Consider the following 9,524-nt stretch of genomic DNA (forward strand, 5'->3'; position numbering starts at 1 on the left):
AGGGAGGAGGGAGGAAAGGAAGGGTCGGCCATCTGAGCCTTCTCTGTCACCGCGCTGATCCAGCCTCATAGCGAAGCTCTGATCTAAGCTCCCCTCCACAGTTATCAATGGCAAGAATAAAAGTGCGGAGCACCAGGTGCCACCCTAGGGTGCTAAGGCTAACCCACGTGGACGCCCCCAGGTAACCCTCGCAATGGCCTTAGAAAGCAGGACGATTACCCCCAACTCAGACGAGGACACAGAAGCACAGAGAGGTTACGTAACTTACACAAAGTTATCTGGACCTCAAGCCCAATTCTTGATCTTCACTGAGTGAACAAAGATCTGGCCCTGGACTGCGAAGGGCGAATAAAGGCAAAGGGGCAGAGGGGAAGTTCTCTGCCGCGGCTAACGTGCCAGGCACCCGCCAGTTGCCAAGCGAGAGCGAGGCTCTGGGAGCACAAAGAATCCTAAACGGTCACTGCCTGAAGGAGCGAGCGCAGCAGCAAGGGACTGAGCCCATACGCAAGGGATGTCATGAGCAAGCAGAGGGCAGCGAGGGCCAGGAACAGGAAGACCCGCAAGGCTCAGGGGACAAAGAAAGGCACAATAATTACAACGGGGTTATCATGGTACACTTCCTGGAGGAGGTGTCGTTTAGGCTCCGCTCCAAAGGATGAGCTCCACAGGCAGAGGGTACAGCCAGATCAAGGCCAAGAGGAGCAGGCAAGAGGGCTTAGCTCATGAAACCCTTCAGTCCTCATTCCTCGGGGTGCTGTGTGGGCCAGCAGCATCAGCACCACCCTGGAGCAGCGAGAAATGCAAAGTCTCAGGCTCCACCCAGCCCCAGGGGTCGGAGCTCTCACCTTAACGAGGTCGTCAGTGGCCTGAACACTCGAGTTTGGGCAAACTTGGTGTGAACCCTGCCTAGGCAGCACGGGGAGCTCTCCCCAAAGTCACAAGGAGCACAGTCACATCAGCTCACAGCCACATACGTGCCTGCCTGTGTCCCTGGCTTCAAGTCAGCGCCCCCAGGGGGTCCTCAGGCCTTGGGGTGGGGGGGCAGACACCACGGAGACACCCCTCTACCCTCGGGGAGCACCCACACTTGGAGAAAGTAGGAGCAGCCCTCTCTCATTACCGACACCCCTGAAAAGACCAACAGCACCAGCAGAGGATGGGGACACCGGGCTGCGGGGTGAACGGCTCCCGGTCGGCAGGGCTGGGAGCAGGCAGCCCCCCTGCAAACGGGGAGACTGCGATGGCGGAGCGGCCGCCGTGCGCCGGCTGTGGGGACGAGGCGAACAGAGTCCCTGCCTCTGAGGAAGCCCCCGGCCCCCCCGGAGGGGCGAAAATCAGCACGACGAGCCCCACTAGGCGGACGAGAAACCATCGGGCAGGTCGGCGGGGAGGGAAACGGAGTCAGGGAGACACACCACACGCTCCCTCGCACGCGCCCTGGGCACACGCGGGCACAGCAGATGCGACACGGAGGAGGTGATCCAGGGCGCAGCCCAGCAGGAGCCCCCGGCTGGTCCAGAGCCAGAGGGGCGGGGTGGGCAGGAAACGCCACGTCCTCCTCGGAGAGCTGGTCCCAGCCAGCCCCCTGGGATGCCGCACAGAGGGGCACAGAGGCTCCGAGGCCCTCAGGGGCACGAGGAAGGGCTGCGCCCCTGGGCGTGCACACACACACACACACACACACACACAAGTGCATACCCCGCGTGTACACAGGGCACAGATGCCCTACCTCGTGGATTGCTCACCATGGTAACAGAGTGGCCACCGCTCAGCCCCAGCCACCACCTGAAGGTTTCCAAGGCCTCCTGTGCCAGGAGAGGCAGCGCTAACAAAGGCGCAGCCCGGGGCCGGCCTGGCCGGGGGTCCGCCGTGCAGACCAGCCAGCGCATGCCTGCCACGCTCCCCCGGTGAGCCCGGGGCCACCGCGTCGTCCTACCCAGCCTGCCTGGCTCCACTTAGCTCAATTCCCCACAGATGCCCCAGCCGAGCTAATGAGAAACTCCCCAGCTGGCCCCACATAAAAACGCATTTCATAAGTCTTTAAAATGCTGGGAAATTCTACATCTATTTAGGACTTTTCTGCTCCTTTAAAATGTCCCCTGGTCCTCGTCGAGAAAAACGACTAGATTGGGGGCTTAAGCACAAGAGGTAGACGGCACAGCCAAGCCAGCCGGAGCCAAGGGCAGCTTCTGACGCTGGCCACGGTATTGCGGGGACAGAGGCCGGGACATCCTCACCCACGAGCCAGGTAGGAGGTCACGCAGGAAGGAAGTGAAGTGAGGGACGCTGAGGGGCGAGTGGGGAGAAAAGGGACGGGCACAGTCTCTCCAGCCTTGATTTGAGGATGGAAAGCCAAGGTCAAAAGCTACTGGGAGCCCCTAAGAAAAACCCCGAAGGAGGAGAAGACCACCTGTACCCAGATGTCTGTCAATCACCTGTACCCAGATGTCTGTCAATCACCTGTACCCAGGTGTCTGTCAATCACCTGTACCCAGATGTCGGTCACCACATTGTTTATAAGAGCCAGAGCTAAACGCGGTCCAAGTGTCCAGCAGGGGAGGGCGGGTAAGGAAATGAATGCCAATCTGCCCAGGGACCCCAGCAGCCACTGAGACAGAAAGAGCTGTGGGTGTGGGGGAGACACGAGGCTCGGGCCTCAGGGGGGCTTCACGGCTCCCACCGGCCATTCGCCCAGACGTCATCGAGGCAGGTTTGTGCACGCGCCGATGGAGCTGTAAACGGCCGGCAAGTAGAAGCCCGTGGCCGCAGGTGAAGCTTCTGTGAAGCAGTTGAAACAACAAATCTGTGCTCTAAGGAAGCATAGGTGAGGTGAGGGGCAGCGCCCAGAAGCCTCGGATGTGCAAGCCACACATTCCGGCCACTGCACTCACCAAACCCGGAGGCTGCAGCGGGTGGGGGGCTGCAGCTCTGTCTGGAGCAGAGCCGCTTACCACTCCCCCTACCACGCTCCTTACCCAGAACCTGACGGAAAGGAAAATGAAGGGCTCTGAGCCCCTCTCCACACCCCCGGGACACCCCATAGCCAGGTACCACTCAAATCTCCCACCTGAGCAGGTCCCAGACAGAGCCTGCAGTCCTAACGCCAGCCTCCCCCTGCAAACTGCACCCACGCCCAGCACCCATGACAGTCACAGCAGGGGCACACGGCGGGGGGTGGAGGGTGAAGGCCCAGCCTTCGAAGATGGAAATGTCTGCCAGGAATCAAAGCATCTCTCCTCCCTCCAGGCAGCAGACCAGGGGGCCTAAACCTAGGTGGACTCTTCCACCTGACCCAGGAGGGACCAGGACACAGAGCTGACCCCCCACCCAGCCTCTGGGTCCCCTCTAAAGTGAAGAGCCTGGACAAACTGCCATTTACAGTTGAGGTGCCACATTCATGCATAACCTGCCTGGGTTCACGCCTGGGCTCTGAACTTCCTGGCTGTGAGACCTTGAAGCAAGTCACAAGCGTCTCTGTGCCTCAGTTTCTGAATGTGAAAAGCACCGATAAAAAGCCCTGGCTCCTAGACGCAGCTCCTGAGTTGGAGGGATGGCTCCACTAACAGGACAGGGAGACCTGTCACGTGGCAGAAAGGCCCGATCACACCAATGAGGTCTCAGGGTGCTGGGCCATCGCAAACAACCGATTATATCAGGTGTTTCTCTCGAACCACAAGCGTTGTCTGTCACCATGCCAGAAATGAAGCTGGCTAACCTGCCTGGGCATCAACAATGAGCGTTTGCTAACTAATGACTTGTTTCGCTAAAGGCCACCCTCCAAACCCTCTTCCCACGCATTCCCAGGCTTGGTCCAAAGCAGCCATGTTGGAAGGAAGCCCCATCGGTCCCGAAAAGTAGGAGAGTCCAGCGAAGAGACTGTGATTAGACAGCTCCCAGCTCAAACTCAGTGTGGCTGAGCTGGTTCCCTAAAACAGAGCTCCCCATCCCCTGGGCCAAGGCCCAGTACAGGCCTATGGCCTGTCAGGAACCAGGCAGCACAGCAGGAGGTGAGCGGCGGTCCAGCGAGCGAAGCTCCATCTGTGTCTGCAGCCGCTCCCAGCCCTGGCACCACCGTCTCAACGCCACCTCAGATTATCGGGCATTAGATGCTCATAGGCGCACCAGTCCCTGGCGCCAGAAAGGTTGGGGACCACTGGCCTAAAACCCCACATTGCAGGGCTCACAGTCATCCTGGCACCTGCCACTCAGAGACCTCATCCCAAAGGGCTTGAGGGAAGAGAAGGGGCGTACTGAAGGGAGGCTGGGCCTCCTGGGCTGGGCTCGGGGACAGGGGAGGGGACACAGAGGCCTGCAACGTCGGGCCTAGGCCGTGGCCTGTTAGTAAAGCTGCACTTAGCAAACAAGCTGATAGAAGGAATTTCTTTGGTCTAAACGGTGTTTGCCAAAAATATGAGCTCTTCGAAATGAGACACTACTTCATATAGGAAGGCTAGCATAAACAGCAAAAATAAAAGTTTTTTAAGGAAAGCAAAGGAAAATGCCCAGTGCTGGTGAGGCTATAGAGAAATGGGTATCCTCCAGCTTGCTGGTGGGAATGTGAAATGGTGCAGAAAGCAGTCGGGCAGGTCCCCGGAAAGTTAAACGTAGAGTCGCCACGTGTCCCACCTCTCCCAGGTACATGCTGCCCCAAAGTGAAAACCAGTGTTCAAGTGGAAACCTGCACACAGAAGTTCGCAGCTGCGCTGCTCACAGAGGCCAAAAGGAGGAAACGACCCAGGTGCCCACGAACAGATGAACGATCACACGCAGCATTCCGCACCGCGGAGGACTACGCAGCCGTAACAAGGGACGGAGCCCGGATACGGGCTACGACGTGGACGCGCCTCGGAAACATCAGGCCAGGTGAAAGCAGCTCGTCGATAAAGACCACAGAGTCTAGAATTCCATTTGCAGGAACTCTCTGGAACAGGCGAATCTCCTGAGGCGAACAGCAGATTAGCAGCTGCCTGGGGCTGGGGGCGATGGCAGGACAGTGGTGATGCCTAAAGAGTCTGGGGTTTACTGCCGATGTCATGGAAATGACCTACGCTGACTGTGGTGATGGTGGCTCATGTCCCTGAATACATTAAAATCCACCGAATCATACAGTTTAAATGGACGAAGTGTATGATCTGCGAAGTTATCTCAATAAAGCTGCTTTAAAAAACTATGAGCTTCATTTGTTTTTAATCTGATGATTTCGTATGAAATCTAGCTTTCTGGCTTCTATTTTAAAAAACTCAGAAGATGTGATCATTCTAGGCCCAGGTGCCTTGGCACCGCTGCCGGCACTGACAAACAGGTGCCCCTGGTGACAGGGCCTGTGTGCCAGTTTACAGCAGCCCCGCCCCAGCCGACCCACCCACCTGTGCCCCTGGCCTGCCTCAGGTGGACCTTTGAGCTTGGGGGCCCTGTGCGGCCTTCACTGAGGACTTTTGCATTTCTTGAACCCATGGCCCAGCAAGGGAAGGAGAAGATGGTGGGGGGGAGAGGGGGCAATCTGTGAACTCCCCCGAAATCACACGCAAAACGCTCTGTGTAGTTGGGGAGAGAATCCACGTGCTTCCACGGGCTGCTCAGAGCCATTCTGCAGGTTAAGAATTTCTCCCGCTTAAACCGTCTCGTTATAAGGTATTGTTCCCTCATCCCCCATTTTACAGATAAGTCAGGACCCACTGGGAAACCATTTCAAACCCACACCCAGTAGGCACCCCCACACCTCGGCTTGGCTTGCCGTGCTCCCTCCCAGGCTCTGCCGTCAGCACCCCAGATTTCCCAGCTGAGAGGATGAGCCGGCGCTCACTCCTCCCGAGACCCCCGGGCCAGCCAGAGACACCGTGAGCTGGCCGTTCTGCTCCCCGCCCGGCCAGACCAGGCCAGCCTCTCCATCACTGTCAGGGCCCCGACGCTGAGGCCACAGACAGAACAGACCAGGCTGCTCCTGGGGGCAGCGGCCAGAGTCCCCACGGGCTAGAGAGGCCAGGGGAGGCCAGGGGTGACCATGGAGCACACTGTGCGTCCTGCTTCTTTATTGGGGTTCTCCATCATGCTCCCAGAGCCAGAGCAAAGCAGGCAGGAGAGGGCGCAATGAAAAGCCCGCACTTGGGGCTGGCGGGGCCCCCACATGAGAGAGCTGCCCTGTGCCCACAGCCCTGCACTCCTCCTGGTAAAACGCCCTCAGCCCGCCCTGCTCCCCTCACCCTGCATTCATCTGGCCTGGTGAGCAAAGACCTCCATGGCCACCTTGGGTCCCGTACCGCCAGGGCCTCCCTGAAGGCCCCACAATGCCACGCCTTCAGGTCCCTGTGCCAGGCATGGCAGAGGTCACACCCCAGGAGGACTTGGGTTCAAGTCTTTCTCCACAGCTCACTGGCTGGGGATGGTGGATCGTCCGCTGACCACTTCAAGCCTCCTCCCTCACCCGCCAAACGAGGACGGCAGTTCTCGGCAGCGGCGCCGAGGTGGCTCGGGGGGCTCTGCGTCCCCATAATCTTCCTTGGCACCAGCCCCCATTCTCTGGTGCGGCCAAGTGACATTTTCTCGGCTTAATGAAAAGCATCACACTAAAACAGCTTCGGCCAGGCCTTTGGCCCGGTCCTCCACCAGATGGCCGCCCCAGAACTGGCCCATGGAGAGACGCCGGAGGTGCTGCTGGATGTGGTGCCCACCTCTTCAGGGTGTCATGCTGGCTCAGCGGTGCCATCAGCAGAGCGTTCGCTCCGTGCCTGGCACACGCCAAGTAAGCGCTCGATAACGTGACGCCCCCCCATGTCCAGGGCCGCCTCCCAAACTGACTTGGTCCTGCCACCATCTCACAAGCCCTGAACTTGGGGAATACAGCCGACTCTAACAGCCCAAGCCCAACAAGATTGGGAAGGACAATTTATCACAGGTATACACTATAAAAATCAGCAAAATGGGCCAAAGAAAACCAAACGACCCATTGCCGGGCTGTGGATGATTCAAAGCCCGCCTCCTGTCCCCCATCCCCAAGCAGACAACCCAAACCTGATGGCACCACGGAGCCCTCGAGGGCCACTGGCCCCACCAGGAGCCACGCGTCTCTTCCTGCACACGGATATGGGGGTGCTTGGCTCCTGGCTGGAAGTAAACAAGCCCCACGAGCGTCCCAGAGAGACCTGATGACCACGTTGCACTACAGAGTCAGAGTATTGGGGGCCAGGCACCCCCACACTGCCCCTGGCATCACCCTCGCCTTCTGCAGACCAGAGACTCCTCCCCAGCATAGGGGTACACCCCAGGCTCCTGATGCCCCCCGCACAGGGCTCTCCAGCCCTCCACCCCAGCGCAGACCGCATCTGCCCTCGCTGCTTATCACTGGGTAAGCGGGTGGGGGGAGGGCCGCATAGGGGCACCACCAGGCTGGGCGCTTTCCTGGTTTGGGTGTTTGGGGCACAGTGGGGATCTTCAGAGCAAGCCCGAGCACACATACCCCACATCTGTCAGGACGCCCGGATGAGACACGGAGCCTTTTCGACCCACTGTGTTTCCTCCAACCATGGGGAGGGGATGTCCCCCACCCAGGAGACAGGACAGGGCCACGCAGCCCCTTCCCCGACCTTCCCAGGCGGACCCCAAGGTGTGTCCTAATGCAGGACTCTCCTCCCGAGAATTTGAGCATTCCCCCCAATTCTGGCTTCAGACAAGGTCACTCCCGTGGAAGGAGCCCCTGTCACCAAGGGCCAGACACAACAGTGCCCAAGCCTGGGTCAGCCAGGACCTGGCAAGGATCCAGCTCTACAACAGCATCTGGCTGCTGCTGGAAAGAGCGCTGGACCAGAGGTCCAGGGACCTGGGTTCAAGAGCCGGCTCTCTACACCCCTTCCATCCAACCTATACCAGTGTTTCCCAAATTTCCGTCATCCGTGAACCATCTGAATCCAAGTACTGCATACTACGACTTAAAACCTTGTCAACTTAATTTTCTCACTTACGTGACTTTAGCATCATCTTAAGTCACAAACAACCATGAAATCACAAATTCGATGTGTGACAGATCCAGCGTTGAACGTCCATGGGCCTGAGGCCTGACGCCACATACTATGGACCCAGAGCAAATCTCTCCTCGCCCCCGTTTCCACATCTGAAAGAGGAGGAGGCGGAACTCCTCGTAGGTCTTCTCGGGCCTAAGCTTCTACAAGACTGCACTGGCCCAGCTCCCCGCATGGAGCCAGAGCGAGATGCTCAGAATCCTGGGACAGGGGACAGGCGGGAGAGCCTGGCCCCTGCAGGACAGTGAGCCAGGGCCCCGTTACCAGGACGGGTGCTGGCTGCACGTGGAGCAAACAGGAGACCCGTGTGCACCACACAGGAGCTCCCAAAGCCGGCTCCCATCCCAAACTCCACAGGGAGCTCGATTATAGACCTTTACAATTCATCCACTTCTTATAGCCAGAGAAGCTGAGGCACAGAGAAGGAGTTTAGGCAAGGGCGGAACTGAGCTGAAAACCCACGTCCGCTGACTGCCAAGGCACCCCATCACCCCCCAACGGCCGCGCACCCCACGGCCTGAGCTGCCCCCCATCTCCTTCCCCTGAAGGCATGGGCACGGGTCTGCCAGCCCCAGAGGAAAAGCAGCCCCTTCCAGGAAGGGGAGCGTGGGAACCGTGATTTCTGCTGGAGTTTAAACGCCCCGCTAAAGTGGCTTTTATGCAATTGGACTGGAATGAATTGGCAGCGACACCCATGGCAGGAGCGCTCCAGCCCGCGTGCAGCGGGGGGACCGTGGCCCATCTGAATGTGCCCACAAGAAAGAGACGGGGCCCCCTGGAGAGTCAGGGCATATTAGTCTCCGTATGTAATAGATTTTATTGGCCATATGGAACCGATATAAAAATTATGTTGCACAGGGCAGTCTGGGCTGGAGACATGACTGTGACACAGGAATGTGATTTCCATAACCAGCTGGGTGGCTTTTCAAGTTGCTGAGTCGGCCCCCCAGGGCCCTCTGCAACTCCCCCACCCCCAGCCCCTGGGGCAGTTACCTGATGCTGTCACGGAGGAATCCCAGGCCAGCGAGAAGTCCGAGGCCTCCCCCTCTTCGACTGTAAGAGAGAACAGAGATGGGCCCGTGAGTTTCGAAGATGCACAAACAGATCGTCGGGGTGGAGCAGAGACAAGGAAAAAAAGTCATTTGTGGGGTGCTTATAATACCCATGGATCGGGGGGAAGGGGAAAAGCCTCCAGAGGCCTGTGTTGGTTTCGCAGAGATGTAGAATAATCAGAATGCAACGAGAACATGAGCAAGTGCGGCATCGGTCTGCTTTCCCAGCCCTGCACCCCTGGCAGACATCACGAATCGATCACAGCATGTTTCAAACCGGATGTAGCATCGGTCTGCTTTCCCAGCCCTGTGCCCCTGGCAGACATCACGAATCGATCACAGCAGTGCTGCAGGCCACTGCCATCCATCATCAGAGTTTCCACTTGCAATGAAGCCATTTGCCACTCGCCAGAACAGAGCAGAGATTCAGACGTCTCCCTGACTCCACAGACATCGTCCT

The 9,524-nt window shown here is 58.5% G+C and overlaps 1 protein-coding gene across 1 annotated transcript in view; it reads right to left on the bottom strand.

Annotated features, from left to right (window-relative positions):
* Positions 1–9,060, bottom strand: part of ZNF423 (zinc finger protein 423) — a 248,888-nt gene extending 239,828 nt beyond the window's left edge. The window contains exon 1 of the mRNA XM_006908744.3: positions 9,006–9,060. The gene's annotated coding sequence lies outside the window, so the exon portion shown is untranslated. The remainder of the gene's footprint in view (positions 1–9,005) is intronic.
* Positions 9,061–9,524: the final 464 nt, after the last annotated feature.

This window comes from Pteropus alecto, unplaced genomic scaffold, assembly GCF_000325575.1.
Source record: "Pteropus alecto unplaced genomic scaffold, ASM32557v1 scaffold123, whole genome shotgun sequence".
NCBI lineage: Eukaryota > Metazoa > Chordata > Mammalia > Chiroptera > Pteropodidae > Pteropus > Pteropus alecto.